The following is an 18,192-nucleotide window of genomic DNA, read 5'->3' as shown; positions in this document are numbered from 1 at the left end:
GGAGGACAGAGCCCCCCTGCAGTGTATCTGCAACCACCCTCCCCCGCCACAAAGTCCCATACCCCCCTCACCGAAAATAATCAGGAGGAGGGGCGGCCGGGGACGTGAATACTGTCACTGCACCACAGCACAGTGCTCAAGTACCCAAAAGCTCTCAGACCCTACTTTTGCCGAAGTCCTTCACTTCCAGACTCACAGTAGTCCCAATCCCAGTCCCATCCCCTAACTGTCTACTTAATTAATAAAAATGCTTTGCTGTTAATTACTGTTTCCGTTATGTTTTTTCAAAGAAGACTGTGTTTGAATGGGGGGCGTGGGGAAGGGGGTGGTTAATTGCATAGGACAGTCACCTTTCCCAGGGTACAGACACGGGGGCAGGATCAGCAGCGGGTCACACACACGGTGCAGTCAGTAGGCAACCTGGTCGGTTTTAGGAGGTGGTTTCCAGGATCTGTGTGGGCGGGGGAGATGTGACTTTGCAGCGGGGGAGGGCGGTTACAGATCTTATACAGCGGTCCTTGTCCTGGACCGCCGAGTCACGCAGCTGAGGAATCTGTATCCGTCCTCCTCCACCACAAGGTCACATATCCGCCCGCACACAGAATTCCATAAAGAGGGATGGTAGGCTCCGTTGAAAGAAGCCTTCCGGCACTGCGGACCGCTCTAGGAGCAGGAGCCTGTCATTCCTCGAGTTTAGAGGCGGTCTTTACATCACCGCACACCCTAGCCAGCACAGCCTGCGTCCCAGTTTCAACCCTTTCACGAAAAGTCATGAATAAAGAAACCTTTGTTAAGTAATAATGGGACATGTATTTTATTTTTACACGTGTGCTGGAAGTGGGGGTAACGGGGTGAACGGGGTATGTAACCGAAGAGGAGAGTCAACAGTCAGTGGGTAAAGAAACGGGCAGGTTCAGCTTCTCTGTAAAGAAACTGAACAGTCACAGGTCATGCTGCTCGCTGGTATTTGAAGAGTTCCTTGTCGCTGTCCCAGGCGCCTGTATAGGGCTTCATGAGCAAGTGCATTAGCGGGCAGGCTGGGTCCCCGAGGATGACTATAGGCATCTGCACATCCACAACAGTTATTTCGTGGTCCGGGAAGAAACTACCTTCCTGCAGGCGTCTGAGCAGCCCACAGTTCCTGAAAACACACGCATCATGAACCTTGCCCGGCCACCCGACGTTGATGTTTGTAAAACGTCCCCTATGGTCCCCCAGTGCTTGCAGCACCATTGAAAAGTAGCCCAATTTCTCAGCAGCTGACTGTGGAAGACGTGGACGATAAAGTGCAAGGAGGAGAAAACGGCGATGATCGCAGCGGGCTCCGTGCTTGCAGTGCTGTGGCGTCCGCGCTGTCACTGACCAGAAAAGTGCACGAACAGATTGCCTGCAGGCGCTTTCACGGAGGGAGGGAGGGAGGTTGTGATTGACGGTTCAATGACGACACTTACCCAAAACCACCCTCGACACATTTCTCCCCCCAGCAGGCATTGGGGGCTCTACCCAGCATTCCAATGGGCAGCGGGGAGTGCGGGAACTGTGGGATAGCTTCCCACAGTGCACCGCTTCCAAAGTCGACGCTGGCCCCGTGAATGTGGACTCAGAAATTCGAATTAGTGTATTTAGTATGGATACACAAATTCGACTTCATAAGGTCGAATCCACAAATTCGAACTAAGTTGATTCGAAATAGTCTTGTAGTGTAGACAAGGCCTTAGATAAAATAAGCCCCAGTACCATGTCAGCAATACCTACTGCCAACGAAACAGAGATTCAGAATTTAGACTTTCTTCATAAAGGGAGAAGCTGCAAAACAGTACGAATAGAAATAACTTCAGATTTTTTTAAACCAAATTTCAATGGAAGTAATTACAAAAAAGTTAAAATAATGCAGGTATTGCTATTTCAGATCCATCAGCATAGTGGCATTGCATGAGAAACTGAAACTCAACAAAAACAAAACTGAAGTTTACCATTCTAGGTTCATTACTTAGCCAAACTGAGAAATGAAGAAACCACCACCACCACCACAAACCACATACACACACCAAAATAGTGAAAAGTGCAATGGATTTTTAAACTTTTGAAAATCTAAATAATCTAAGGACCTATCCATAAGGATTTTTTTTTATACAAGAGATTTTAACCTTGCAGAAAATGTGCCTTACAAAAAACCAGTATGTAATCATTACTGGTTGAATACATATAGTATTTAAAATATTTGTCCATATTTAGTTGGCTTCCAGGAGAATCAGAACCCATCTGTCCTTTGGATTCATAACTTGGAATCTGGTTAAGCATCAAGACTTTTATTAAAATCATTTCACAGCCTTGCTTTTCATGTAGACCAAGTAAGAAAAGGCCCAGGAGTGACAGGAAAGTGTGCATTACAGCTGTGCTATACAACTGACAGTATCTGACTTGAAGCAAAAGTTGAATTCCAGAAGCTAACCTGGACTTGCCCTCCTCCAGTTTGGCTTGGTCCTAGCGACGTTCTCATTGAATCACAGTGCATTTTTACCTGAGCCAGTCATCTTAGTACAAGTTCTGAAAGGCATCTTGAATCACTTACTGACCCCGAAATTCACAGATATGTTTAGATCTAATTTATCTAAGTGCCCTATTCAGATTTAAAGTTGCAACAAGACCAGGCAAAGGGCATAGGCAGCCTGAAATCTGAGGCACAGGAAAGGCCTGTGGCATGTATCAGACCACAAAAGAAGGTGAGCTGGAATACAGAGCCTTTCACCTCCTCTTGGTTGATGATTCAAATCCAGCCCAGGTTGGTAGACATCTAAATTTGTTTCTCTATTGACTTTAAGTTGTTTGGTGGCTTATATAACATTGAAATTATTCTAGTCTACATCATAAAAAGCTACCACAATGGAGGTTAAGCAGTCTCTGCAAGACCAAAGGAGACGAAGACTGAAATGTGCCATGGAAACTGAACTCTCCTCTCTGTGCTATAGATCGTCCCTCTAGATCATGGGATGAAGCTTGCCATGTCCACGCAGTACCTGTTTGGAAATTATAAAAACCTTAGTCTCCAAGGTGGCTCATTTAGACCCTGATCCTGCATCTGCTCAGTGGGCTTCGAGACCCATGGGGCTCTATTTCACATAAACCACCAAATTTATCAGCAGGGAAACTAATTTAGATCTCTGCCATCCTGGGCTGGATGTGAATCACTGACCTAGAGGTGAAAGGCTCTTTATCCCATTTCACCTCCTTTTGTTGGTCTGATATGTGCCACAGGCCATTGAAGTCAACTGGATTTGCACAGGGCAGGGCTTGGCCCAGGGCATCCTGTATCCATGGCTTAGCATAGTCTATAAAGGTGAGATAATCACCCCAGGGAGTGATATGTAAGCACCAACCTTTGTTTCATCCTTTATTCATAAAAGGAGCCAGAATGTTCTGCGTTTCTCTTTGCAGCAGTAGTTTCTGGTGCTTTTTGTAACAGATTGTTCCAGTTCCAAAGGAACAGCAAGTCTAATCTTTGCAATTACATGCCTCACTTTCAGACACCCTGTTTGCAGCATTGTCTGTTTTGTTTTACAACAGCAATGCAAGAATTAATGAATTTGTGAACCCCCTCTTTGGAATACTACAGCAGAAATGGAAGAACAAAAACTTACTGAGTAGCTATGAAATAGAGTAGTTGCTAGCTTTGTCTTTATTAACATTAGCCCTGTGCTCTAGTCTGTAATTTAAGTTTTGAGCATCTTACATTTTGTTGGATGATGGTTTTTTAAGTGTACGAGAATAATAATAATGGTTAAACATTTATACTGAGTTAGTGCCTAAATGCCATAATCAGGTTGGGACCATTGTGCTCGGTACTGTACAATCACATAATACACAAGAGTCCCTGCCTTGAAGAATTTACCACCTAATCAAAATGAAATCAGAAGATTATGAAAAGACAGTTTGCTGCTAGTGTAAGTCACTGGTGAGTGTTTGTTCCTAATCCACAGAGGATATGAATTGTTACAGCACAAACTAGAGAGCTTTAGTTCAAGCTCTAGCAGCTCATGCTTTTAGTTCTGGAGATCCCTAGTTCAGTCCCTGGCATGTTGGCCAAAAGAGTGGCCATCACTCTCGCTGTAAAAAAGTATGGTGTTGAGACCAACCCAGCTATGTCCTTTCAGAGATACTGAATTGGAAACTGCAAGATTCTCTCTGAAGAATCAGGCTGCAAAGTCCGAGAACTAGGTAATTATGCTCACTGCCAGCCAACCAGTGCACATGCAATGGAGTCAGTGGGGTTGCACCAGCACAGAGATCAGTGCAAGATCTTGGTCATAGTGAGATTCTATGGCTTGATCTAATGTCCACTGAATTCAATGGAAGGACTCCTGCCACCTTCAATGGGTGTTGGATTGGAGCCTTACTGAACTGCTCAAAAGCATCAAAAGGTAGCCATGTCTGAATTTCAAGAAGACAATAACAAGAGTAAAAACGGAGGTCGTTCCATGATTTCTGAGATGACACAGCAGACCAGAGTTAAAAAGGAATTAAGGTAAAAAATGTGCCTGAGAAGAAATGAAGCAAGGCTAAGAGCAGATGGAGAAGAGCTGAGCACCTGGTGGGATCCACGTGATATTTGGTGTGGTAACAAAACAACAAATCTTAAACAGAGACTAGGAGAAGAATTTTCTTTTTGCGCGTGTGCGCACACACACACACACACACACACACACACACACTCTTATCTGAGGCTTTAACTCAGCTAAGCCCTAAGGTATTAACAGTGAAACTGTTGCAATTTGATTCATGTTGCCTGCGAGAGTAGCATTATGATCCTAAACAGCCATAAAAGGCAATTTCTTAACTTAATCTAAACTAAAATTTGCAGATATGGCATTGTTTCCTTGAGTAATTGTATGTAAGAATATTTACAGCTGATTGCTCAAAGTGTTTTACTGATCCTGATGCAACTCAAAGAAAGTGATATGGTTATTAGATATCTGTCAATAGTTAGGTATCAAACTGGCTTCTAAACGGTTGTGTCATCAGACAAACTACAGGGTGTCTCAGTCTTGAAGTAGTGTGGTCCAATGGCTAGGACATTATCCCTGGTGCCAGGAGATCTTAGCTCTGGCACTGACCTACTATGTGACCTTGGGCAAGTTATAGCACCCCTTTGTGGCTCAGTTTCCCCTTCTATGAAATGGGGATAACGATAACAACGCTTCTGTGTGTCAAGATCTTGGTGTTCTACAAATAAAGAGCACTGTAGGAGTCTTATTTTCCTATGCAGTTGCTAATAGAGCCTAAATCCTACACCCTACTTACTGGAAGAAGTGTGACTTTATTTCCCAATGAGTCCCAACTTCATATGTGAAGTTCATTAGGAATCTTTCAGTTATATCTGGCTATAAAATGCCATACCAAAATATTTAATATTAATCCTCAGATTCAACCATATTTCCTGGAATACGGTAGCCAGTTACATATGCACATGGTTGAATTTGAGGGTTAATATTAAATTTTTTGGTATGGTACTTTACATTAATACAGTACACCTCTACCTCGATATAACGTGACCCGATATAACACGAATTCGGATATAACACGGTAAAGCGGTGCTCCAGAGAGGCGGGGCTGCACACTCCGGTGGATCAAAGCAAGTTCAATACAATGCGGTTTCACCTATAACGTGGTGAGATTTTTTGGCTCCTGAGGATAGCGTTATATAGAAGTAGAGGTGTATATTACGGCTTATTGGGATTCTGTGCTGAAATGCCCACTATGTTATATGGGAATTTATGCATCTACATTATGACTAATAGGTCTTCTCTCTTGAAGCAAGCAAACTCTTCACTTCTGTGCTCTCACTCTCTCTCCACAATGGCAATAGTATTTTGTAAAGCTCTACAAACTGGGTCCATTGCAGAAGGTGAATATTTACTGATGTGTGGATTAGGACTAATGAGAGACCTGGTTGTGTCCCTCTTCCTCCAATTCCAAAAAATCAAGTAAATATTTATATACCCAACAGTGAACTGAATCCCTTCTTCCCCAGAGGAGAGTGAAATAAAATGAAGTGATTGAAACTGATGTTATGGAAGATTTTTTTTTTAATTTAAACATAATTGGATAGCATGCTATTCGTCAGGCAGTGACCACACAGCAGGAGATTCCAAGAGTGAACAAAAGTTCACTGGACATTGTACAGTGATCGACCCTTTACTGTATTTGTTTAGAAAGGCCCAGTAATGTAAGGTGCTGAATACCCTCCACTCCCACTAAAAGCTCAAGGTGTACTCGGCACCTCTCAGATTTGGACAGAACACTTAGGAATTAGAAGTGGCTCGCATTCTAGCAGTAGTCTAAACCAATTTATCAGTGTTGCTGTTGCTCTCTCAATGTAGATATCTAATCCAAAGCCCACCAGAGTCATAGAAAGGCTACCATTAACTTAAATGGGCTTTGGATCAGGCTCTGAATTGAATTTTTTTTTTTTAAACCAGTATATGCTCACTGCAAAATGCAACTTCTCCTAGAAGGCAGTTCCATTAAAGAGAAGATCTTTCAGTAAGGGATTTGCTTTTTACCTGCTTATGACAAATTGCGTTGTAGGTCTTTATTTCCCCATATCTAGTCTCCAGGGCATGTCTGTTCTGTATGAATCATAAACCCTCTAATTTAAGCAACTAATCATAGCATTAGCTTCTCTGATCTTGTCTCCTATGTCCACAGAGGTAGTTTAGCTCAGCCAAATCCCATGCAACTCACTAATGCTTGGAAGTAGCGAACACTGACAAGTCAAACGTGGTAGCCAACTGGAGTAATTTGATGTCTGGTGTCATGATTAGGAGCTCTGTGATTTGATTAAGGATGGAACAAGAAGCCATTTTTTTATTTATGAATTTTCTTTCAAAAGTATCTCAATGTTTAACCTTAGATAATAGTGTCACTATTACTCGTCTTAAATCCCTTCTAAAAGGGACTTTCAATCCCCTTTCTTCAAGATATCTATAGTCTTGAGCCAGAAGGGGGCTGTGGGTGTTTTACTGGTGGCTGTTGGAAAGGGGCTGCTGAACTAGCTGCAGGGTTTAGTTGATATTGTTTGCTAACGTATGTCGGGGGGATTGAGAGGGTCCACCTCCCTCTTGGTATAAATTGACGTAACTCCACCCATTTCAAGAGTTTCACCCATTTAAACTGGCAGAAAATTCAGCCCAGCATTTTCAGAAAGGTGCCTAGTTTTGAATATTTGTAAATATCAAAGAGTGATTGTTCCATAATGTCTTCATTTTTTTAAAAAGGAGCTTAAGTGCTTGTATAGCACGGCCACTTCAGCTCACATTACAAAAATAAAATGTTAGGAAACTGAATGTGTTTGTTTTCCTGTTATTTGTTAAGTCGAGCTTTAAAATGATCCCAGCCCCACTGAGGAAGCATCCTCACACTTCTCGTTACGTGTGAGCAGACGTACCCATGCACAGTTTCATAATAGGATGAAAAAAAATCCAATACTCCATATGAAGAGTAAGTACTCCCAACTCCACTCACAGTTACAAGGGTGTACATGAAATTACCTTCAGTGGAGTTTGCTTCAGATTTACACTGGTGTAACTGGGTTCAGAATTTGGCCCTTAGACATTTTTAATATTTAGCTGGGCAGATGTCATTTTGAGTGGCATCATTACAGGATGGCAATTATAGGGACCAAATCAACAGCTTTTAAGTCTATTTTCTCCACCACTGTTCTTCCAACACCCATTGGAGTCAATGGGAGTCTTGTAATTGATTTAAATATATTGTGGATGAGGCTTGAGATTTGTACCCCAAAATAACCAGAGACAGTGATACCAAATCTTCTTCCGCTACTCTGAAAACAAAATAGCCAAACTGATTTAACTATGAGATCATCTCTCATCAAACTTTTCCACTGGCAAACTGACTTCATCATCCTCAAGATTTTCTTTATGTCTAAGCTAAATTTATCCTTTGTCAGCTTCAGCTCCCATTTTATACCCAGCCTAAATAGTTAATTTTTTTCTCTTATATTGTTTCACGGGAGTTACTTATAGGGATCTGTTATGTTAACTCCTTAAGGTGGTGGTGTTTTTTGTTTTTTTAAGATGAAAGGAATAGTTCCACTAGTCTCTTCTCATTGCATCACTATAGTTACCCTTCTTTGAACTATTTCAACTGCACTTTTTAAATTAGTGTGTAGCTCAGATCTGCATTCTTTGTAGAAGTCTTGCATTAACTAACTTGAATGAATAAATGAGTGATAATACTTAACACTTTCCATCTCCAAAACCTTGCATAAACATTAATATTTTCTTAATATTCATACCAGTGTACCTGTCCTGTGCAGTAAGGCAGATGAGGGGACACACTGCTCTCGCCGCTATATTATCTACAGTGCACCCCATGGTCAGACTATGTCAAGGAGCTAACTAATAATGTGGGGGAAAGTGGTTCCCGGCTCACCCTCCCACTACTCCCTCCTTTCGCCGCAACAACTCGCCAGTCACCACCAACCACATGTTATTACAAACACCACTTGGCAGGTATTTCTAATGCACCTTTCCTCACAGGATCTCAAAGTACTTTACAATTATGAATGCAATCTCAAATTTAACACCTGTGAGAGCCAGGTAAGTTATGTTCCCCCGTTTAACAGATGGATATACTGAAAACCCAAGAAGTTTAAATGGCCTGATTTTCAAAGGCATTGTGCACTCATAGATCCAAAGGAGGTCAACGGGAACTGTGCATGCTCAGCATGACTCTAACAATCAGGCCATAAATGACTTGTCCAAAGTCATGCAGCAAATAAGCGGCAGAGCAGGGAAAAGAAACCAGGAATCCTGCTTCCCAGTCCCTCAGCCCACATTTCTTCCCTTTAAACACCCATTCCATTATGTAAGTTTCCAAGAGTTTGCATTTCAAATGATGGGAGGCAAAAAACAACAAAAAAATGCCTGTCCCAGGTACAGTGTCATTGAGACAGCTTGTGAAGAAAATAATAAACAGCTTGTCTGTGCTGTTTTTCCCTTCACCCTAACTTGTTTAATAATGGAAGGTCAGGAAAAACCAAGGGATATAAGCAAGTTTCTGTACAGGACTCCCCCCACCCCAAGTTAGTTGGTAAAAGAGCAAGATATGCAAGCTTATAAAAAGGAAAACATTGAATTAAAATATTTGTAAGTGGCACCGATGGCTTTGATTTTATTTTTATTATTTTATTTTTATTTTTTCTGCAAACCACCAAAGACCACCCTCTCCCTCTAGGAATACTGGGATGACAGCCTACTGAAAATTATAGATTCCAGAGTTTGAAAGGGAACCACAAAAACTCAATCATAGTTATTAACACACCAAACACCCACTGAAGGATTAATCTTCCCTTTGCCAGAAATAACTGCACAAAGTAAAGGTAGCAAACTGACATCAAACACCCACAACTGGGAGTTGCTTATTAAAAGCACCAGAGCAGGAAGGCATGCCTTGACTGCCTGCACAGATCACACTGCATAAGGGAGACAAAGCTGGGGAGAGGGGCTCTCCTTACAGAACTAGTTTAAATCTTCTTTTTACAAGGTGGGTTTGTGCACAGTTAACCCTTCCAAGCACCTACCACCAGGACTGCTGACTACAATGATTTGTATGGAGAAAAGAGCCACTTTCTTCACTGTGTAATTCAGTGGGCTAGATGGACCTTTGGTGTGACCCAATACGGCCATTCTTATGTTCCAACACCCTTTTCAGGTGGGTATTGTACCTCTTACAGGTAAAGAAGCTAAGGTACAGAGATTAAAGGCTGGATTCTGCCCAATTTACTCATGTAGTGTATTGCTTCTCAAGTAATCCCACAGATTCCAATGGGGCTGCTCACAGAGTAAGGTGCATACGTGTCAGAACCTGGCTTTAAGTGAATCATCTAAAGTCACTCAGCAAGTCAGCGACAGATCTGGGAATAGGACTCAGGAGTCCTGACTTCCTGTTTCCTACTGTAACCAATAGCCTGTCTTGATATTTAATCATTCCCAAAAGGGGTGCGTGTGGAGGGATTATGACATTAATTACAATAGACCTGATTCAGATAATCTTTGCCCCTAAAGACATTCTGATACAAGATACAGGGTCAGGAGCAGATATTGCACCATTAAAGTCCCCACGCTTTCATTTTCAATTGAATGAAAGTGTTTCCCTTGCTTTGCGTGCCGTCAGTGGATCCTGTGCTGGATGTTGACTTTACAATGCAGCAGTTATTGCTCACTGAGGGTTCATCCAGTTTAATGGAGTGATCTCAGTAGGTGAACATCTTGGGTCTCTTTCCAGTGTACAGTAGTTTTTGAAATCATTACTTGTATTGTTCATGGGACATGCTTTGGTGTGAGCTATTCCCCAGCTGACACACTGGATGGACCAAAGGCTTTTGTAAAGACAAAATACAGTAGAGTGAATTAACTCTTTTCACACTGAACTTCATGGCAAATACACCCAGGAAACATCTCTTAAAAACAAGGCCCAGTGTCCAAGGTACATCCTAGCTGATACTCCATTTGCTTTACAGATAGTCCATCAAAAACCACCACGTGAGACATGCTCAGAAGCCAGTGGCAGTAAAAGCTCCAAGGAAGTCAGCAGACAAACGTCCTCCACCATGATACGACCAATGCAATGTGGGCCTGGGGCGGAATGCTTAAACAGATGTGGATCTGTGACTGCGATGCAGTATTTATAAGCAGAGGCTCACTATTCTGTGCTCTTATGAACAGCAGGGGCCGAGGAAATGCGATGAAATATCCCTAGCTGTGGAATGGCAAAGTAAAACAGAACACAAGCTAAACCTTAATGGGCTGGTTATTGGAAACAGCAGCCCATACTGCTCTGTTTCTCATCTCACTTACACCAAGTTTACCCGCCTGTAACTCCGTCCTGGAGCTATTCCTGATTTTAACTGGTGAAGAGAAACAATCAGGTCCTGCCTCTCCAATGCTTTGTCTAGCTAAACAAAGCAGAACTGCAGCTCCTGACTGACAGAAGATCATACACAAAGCTTTTACTCAGATGAATTGTTTTAAAACAGGCTACAATATTGGCACGTAGCCTTTTAGGCAACAAACATTTGCATCTAATTTGTTATCTATTCCATCTCCCTACTATAGGAATTCAGGCTACTTCTAGTTTGCTTGCTACAGAATAATTAGCCTTGCTTAACCTCTCCAAAAGCAGGAAATAAAGTGCTCCATAGACAAATTCCCTGGTCACAAAAAGAACAAAGTCAGGAATAGATTAATCACTGGATGTTGTTTCCAGGATAGAAGTCAAAGCTGAGAACACGCACCTTGGTTATTAAAATGGTGACTTTCTCTGCCATTAAAACCCAGATGCCTTTTGTTCTTCCTGCTGATTCAAATTTTTGAATGCTTGAGGCTTGCAGTGTTGGTGGTCTAACACACAGCAGCTTAAATGCTGAGGGTGATTACTGTAGAATCCTGTGTATATATGCAGTATTTATGTTTATGGGTGTGTGGACAACTTGGATATGAGATTAAAATCCTGCTTTATGTTTCTGTGGAAGCTTCTTTATGTTTCAGCTCAATTCTTAGTATTTTAAGGTAGTAACTTTCTGCTACTCCCAGCCTGGCCCACAGTTCCTCCCCTGCAGCCAACCACTTAGCCCTCTACAAGGTGCAAAACAAAGACAGTCCCTGTCATGAAGAGCTCGCAATCTAAAAGACAAAGAGAGAGAAGGCAATGCACTGGGAAACCCAGAGTGAGGTGTAACTTGGAAGGCTTCAAAATGGTTATTGGCTCACTTCATATTGGCCATCACAGAAGGAGTGAGCCTACAATATGATAGTAAGTGTTTAACCTACACATCCCAGGTGAGAGGGTTAACAGTGCTGGTATTTACCTAGTTCAACAAAATCCTCTCAGAGTTATTGGCCCATCACAGGGGGAAAGAAGAGCCCATATTAATTAACAGAGGGGTAGCCGTGTTTGCCGCTTTTACAGATCCAGACTAAGAGTTCTGTGCCACCTTGTAGACTAACAAACATATTGGAGCATGAGCTTTTGTGGGTGAATACCCACTTCATGCATCCGACGAAGTGGGTATTCACCCACGAAAGCTCATGCTACAATACATTTGTTAGTCCATAAGGTGGCACAGAACTCTTTGCCGCTTTTATATATTAAGTGATTGGCCCAATGATCACTGGTTTATGGGAATACAATGGGCTGGGTGATGTTCATTTGCCCCACTACACACACAAGGAGGAAATGGGAGATGTTCTGGACACTGGCTTGTTGATCAATGATCACAACTGTTGCAGTGTAGACAAATTTACCACCCACCTGCTCAGCTGTAGTAATGAGAAGGGACAGTTTTACAAACTCACATTTCAAATTTGAGCCACACTGAGCAAACAGTGTTAGTGAGATTATTCAGTAGAAGGGCCACTGCTTACTGAAGATGGGGCAGGTTTCAAATATTCTGATTTAGGAGGTCCCTTCTCCCCCATCTCCTTCATGCTAAGCAGATATGAGACTGGGTGGGGGGAAAGTGCATACACAAACGTAGGGGCAAGGAAGGAATCAAGTCAGGGAATCCAAGGAACATTCAAACAACAGCTCAGCTCAAAACCATGGGTTAGTGTTTCACAGTCTCATTCCAAGTGTGAGATTTTCTGCTGTATTTTGATTTAAGCTGGAGGCAAGACCAGTCGACTGTTTTAGATCAACCAAGAGAAGAGAGTGTGATTTATGCCCTACCACAACACTTTTACCCCACCTGTGAGACTGAGAAAGGAAAAAAAAGAGTGGAATTTCATGCCCGAAATGTCACTTTGCAAGATGGTGAAAGAGCAGCCTGGGATGGAGAAAGATGCAAACCTGCCATTTTAAATCATGCCGTAGACTTGGATACAACCCCACATTCTGACAAAGGGCTTGGTGGAACCTTGAGAGCTCATCTATAAAGGCCTCTTTAAAACAACATTAGTATGTCAAAATAATGGAAACTAGAGCCTAAACATAGATGGAAATTGCACCTTTGAATCAAGATTTTTCAAAAGCAACTATGATTTTGGGTTCTTCCATGTTTGGGTGCCCCTCTTGAGACACCGTAAAAGGGCCTAATTTTTAGCAAGTGCTGAGCACCTGGCCTTCTGAAAACAAAGTCCCTTTAAAAGTATCTCAAGTTGGACATCCGAAAAATGGAGGCACCCCAAACCACTGTTTGAAAATCTTGGGCTAGGCCCCTTGTATAGCAAGTCACTTCAGACAGAGTTTCTAAGTTCCATATTATATATTTACAGATACACACACTTACTTTTATCCATTCTATAGACTGGTGCTTTCCCTATCTTTTGCTGTTACTGTCCATAACTCTATTTCCATTTGTTGTGAAACACTCAGAAAGCTTTGGCATAGCTGGAGGATTTGTCAATTATCTTATATCCTTCCTTTCCCAAAATGGAAATGAAGTTTTTCCACATGTGAAGAGTGACAGTTTCATGATGATCCTTTATACTGTTATCTCATAGCCTGCCATCTAAGTAACACATGGAGAACTCATCTGTTCCTGTAATTTTCCAGAACCAGAAGAAATGACAAGTTAAAGAGACTAGCATCTCAACTGACAGCTCTCAGGATGAACACTTTTTCCCCTCCTCCTGTAAGAAAAATCCAGATGCAGCAGCCTCTGGGTTGACTTAGGTGGCACAAAGAGGACAAGTGTCTTGTGTAAGTGACTCAGGCTGGATTAGAAGAACCCCAATTCTCCTCTGGCTTCCTGCCTTTGGTTCTAACCACTAGACCACATGGACTCTGGAATGAAAGATACTTTCACGAAATAGTTCTCCACATACTGTGCCTCTATGTTAACCAATGGTGTTACCACAGGACTTCACATACTGTAACTAGTATTCCTCATGTGCTGTGCCGGTTCATACCATTTACCAAGCAGAGCATGAAGGTAAAAAGCTAACACTGCATTCAGTGTAATTCTGGCACAATCCTGGAATGTTCTGAATTAAGCATCTATGGGATCCAACAAGATCTAAAATTCTGATGTGTAACAGTACTTGGATCCAGTTGTTTTGCCTTTGAATACTGGAGGATCTACATTTCTCTCAGATTTTGCACTGTAGTCTGACAAAATCCAGGTGTTTCTTCACTAAACTTAGATACAGCAGTCTCTCTCTGGCTTCTCACTGATTGGTTTAGCTCAGGACATGCCTTTCATGTTCCTCCAACCATCACTGAATTAAAGTTAAGATGAGTAGCAAGGAAGTGAAGAGACCATGATGAGCTACAGTGGCCCAGAAGATGCAGGTGGGACATGGACCTCCCATTATTACTTGGGTTTCCCTGCATAATTTTTCTGAAGACACCTTAACTACAAACAGATTTTTTGAGAAGGAGCTTATCCATTCTTTATGCCCATTACACTCTTTCCCTCCTCTCCCATCCCAGTAACAAAAACTCTCTTGGGTTGCTCAGAATGAATCTAAATGCCTCCTGGCCTGTCCTTAGAAGCTACCAAGAATGTCTGGTGCTGCTTTCACTGGACTTTCCAGGTGTCAGTCTGGAATAATCATAGGCTAATAATACACTACAAAAACAAAGTACCACTGAAAAGTTTCTGAAATCTCAATAAATTATTTCATCTAACTAATAGCAAACAAATTCCTGTTATAACAACTGGATCACAGGACAGGAGTTCTTTCCAACATCATAGTTTCTCCAGATTCATTTACTTATCAATTCACTTTGCTTGACAGTTACAAATCACCAGAAGTGCATGAGCAGACATTCCCTATATTTGTACATCTGGGGGGAAAGCCTTCTCAGCAGAGGGCCCTCCGTTCTGGGACTTGCTTCCCTCACCCTTGTTCTGGTGCTCTATGCTCAGTGACCTGCAGGGCATGGTGCAAAGCCTATCTGTTTACTCAGACTTTTCCTGAGGGGACTAATGAAGCGAAGAGGACTCTCTTCTTTTTCTGAGGTGGGGAAAAGAGTTATTAGTGATGATGACATGGTTTGTCAACGCCATTGATCCTGTGTGTGTGGTGTTTTTAAAGCTGTTCGTGCAAGTGCACATAGAGAGGCATGCTAGATGCACAATAGAATTGGAAACATCCTGCCAAACTTATGCAACAGAGACCACCCCATTCAATTTAATGAGAGGCAGCACAGTCCAGTGGTTAGATCAGAGAGCTATGCTGGCTGGGTTCTGTTGTATTAATTTAGATGAAATAAATGGGCCCTGAGTTTCAGAAGTACTGAGAACCCTGGAATTCCCACAGACATAGGGGGAACCGCAGGTGCTCAGCATCTCTGAAAATCAGGCCCAGAATGACACTCTGAGCCACAGCTCTCTGAGTAAGGGGCTTCAGTGATTGGCATGGGGCAGAGTAAAGCAACCAGGACGGTCATGGCGGAGGCTGGAACACTGTCCTCGCCTCACAGCTGTGGGGAAGCCAGGCCTTCAGACACCCCCTCCCACCTGCATTGCACTTTCCAGCCCAGGAGCAAGGAACCATTTCACACCTTAGCGCTAGGGGGAGCTGAAGCCCAGAACGGGGAAGTGACTTGCCTGAAGTCATCCAGTGAGTTGGTGCCAGGGTGGAGAATAGAAGCCAGATCCTGACTCCCAGTTTTGATCCCCAAAACAGCCCTTTCCAGATCCATTGGGGAGGGTGGGGCAGGAGGGACTCTAGCCAGGTGCAGGTAGGGTGACCAGATGGGATAAAGAAAATATCGGGACACATGGTGGGGGGCGGGGGGGAGGAAGGGGAGAAAAAAAAAAAAGCAGAGTCCCGCCGGTAGAACAAAACAAAACAAAAAAACAGGAGTGCGAAAAATCAGGACAAATTGCATCCTGACCAAACATCGATCGGGACAGTCCTGATTTTATCGGGACGTCTGGTCACCCTAGGTGCAGGAGACCCAAGGCCATTTATTTTAATTAAATATGTAGACTAATTAAATTAATAAATTTTCAAGCTGAATGTGTATTAATTCTAATGAACCATGCCACATTATGCAGTATTCATTTTTTAAAGTTTATAATAAGTGATGCTCTGGGGGGAGGGAAGAGGAAAGGAGGGGGCGCAAGGTGGAAGTTTCGCCTAGGGCGCAAAATATCCATGCACCAGCCCTGGGGCAGTGGCCTTTAAAGCACAACTTGCAGTTCCAATAAATGTTGGACTGTTTGCTCATGTCACATGGGACTGCAAAGAACAGGCCTTTTTCTGCCCTGCTACTAGTGGAGAGCTAAGTGAATACTGCAGCAGCCGCCCGCCCCCCCCCCACAGTGAGATTTTGCATCCTGGAGTTTGTCAGTTCCTAGGGTTTCACTATGCCATTTCTCCATAGCACACACACTTTGTTAACTTTGGTCAAGAAAGCAACACACACTGTTGGGAATCCACCACAGTTCCCATGATTATTAAGTAGTTAGTTGATCCTCCTCTAATTAATCTTCCCAGAGACAATTACATCTGCTAGAAGAAACGCAGCTCCTATATTCCTAGAAACAAACTCTTATTCCTATAAGGCAATGAGATGGCCAGCTAAAGCTGTCAATTCTCAGTCTAGGGCAAAAGCACATTGATTGACCCCTTATGGTATGTTTTCTTCTAAATCTTGACACACACCCCTTTCTTCTTATATCACTTCATTTCCCCCATATCAATTCTCTTTTAGGGCGGAGAGTTATACATGTAAAGCATGCCGCTTTTATATATGATTTATGCTGCATGTCAGGATTAAAATGAGCCATATCCATTGTTAGTCTCCATGGGACTGTGCAAAAATAATGCAGAATGCTCATCTTTTTCACAACATACAGACATTCAAGGTCTCAATTTTTGGCACCACTAAAACATATATTTTGTCTTTCACCACTTGACAGGCTTTAGCTTGGGGCTAGTTGAACATCTGATGAAATTTGTATAGAAAGGGGCCAATCTCAGAATCTTTGATCTGGACACCTTTGAATTTCATGGGGGATGGGGGAGAAAGGGTATTCAGATTCAAATTTTGGATCTAAAGCAACCCATTCTTGCTTTGACTCTGGGTCAGATGCACCACTTGAATGGGACTAATTTTCTAGCTTTTGTTGACATCTCGTGAGAGCTCAGCTTTTTTGGGGGTGGGGTGGTAAAGAAAACAAATAAAATAACCTTTGTGATATTTTGGTCCATGCATTTTACACCCAAACCAGGCTCCGATTCAGACTTGAACCAGTATCTAATCTAAACCTGACTTTAATATCACCTCCTTGACCCATCTATAAATAGACCAGAGCTGAGCAAACAATGCATAGAAAATAGTTTCCTAACAAATTCAACCTTTTTCTGCTCTCAGAAAGTTTGCCTGTAGATGGTGATTTTTTCTTTTCTTTGATGATTCAAACAGGTCTTTTGACTCCATGAATCAATTGTGAACAAGTCATCATCAGAATTCCATGCTCAAGATTTAAAATACTTGGCGTTAACTGGTTACATAAGTCATATGACTTTGATTCTGGGAATTAAGCCTTGGTGATGTGCTGAGATGCCTTAAAGAAGGGATGACCCTGCATCTCTGTTCTAGGGCAGGGGTGTTTGTAACTTGCTTGATTTACATACTTAGAATATACTCAGATTCTGTATCACTGATTTCTCCTATACCGGGAAACTAGCTTTCCAGGCTCCGACAGCTGCTACTGCTTTGGAAAGGGGCAACAGCACCGGTGTCAAGAGAGCACCAGTGGTGTGAGAAGAAGGGCCAGACTGTTCATACTCAATGGTTGAGGGTTTCAAAACAGTATAGGGAATTTAGACCCACATCTTCTGTTAGTCATTAAAATTAATGGAAAATTTGGATCTAGATCCCTGAAACGGCTTCGAAAAGTTCGACCAATGCAGTTCAGAAGTTGTATCTGTCATGCAAAGCTTCCCAAGATATTTTAGAGTTGAATGCAATTTGTTTTTAGTATAAAGTTAAATTGCTCATTTGGGAAAATATTATGCAAATAAGTCAAATAATAAAATTAAGCAATGCATTTAGAGGCTGAAGGACCAGTCGGTAAGCAGGAATAAGAGCACAAAGAAGAGCTAATGCAGCTGGAATGAAAGTGTCAGTGGACAGAGGCAGCAGCTTCCTCAGCTCTGAATGTTTATATTTTGCTTTAACATTTGTGAAGCCAAGAGATAAAATGAAAGGGTA

At 42.3% G+C, this 18,192-nt stretch overlaps 1 protein-coding gene across 15 annotated transcripts in view; it reads right to left on the bottom strand.

The window, feature by feature from the left end:
* LOC123352512 (collagen alpha-1(XXVII) chain B-like) overlaps window positions 1-18,192 on the bottom strand; it is a 287,024-nt gene that overhangs the window by 229,349 nt on the left and 39,483 nt on the right. The gene's annotated exons all lie outside the window — the stretch shown is intronic.

The sequence above is a fragment of the Mauremys mutica genome, chromosome 18 (assembly GCF_020497125.1).
Source record: "Mauremys mutica isolate MM-2020 ecotype Southern chromosome 18, ASM2049712v1, whole genome shotgun sequence".
In the NCBI taxonomy this organism is placed as follows: domain Eukaryota; kingdom Metazoa; phylum Chordata; order Testudines; family Geoemydidae; genus Mauremys; species Mauremys mutica.
The sequence above is the reverse complement of the archived record's forward strand: the minus strand, read 5'-3'. Positions and strand labels throughout refer to the sequence as shown.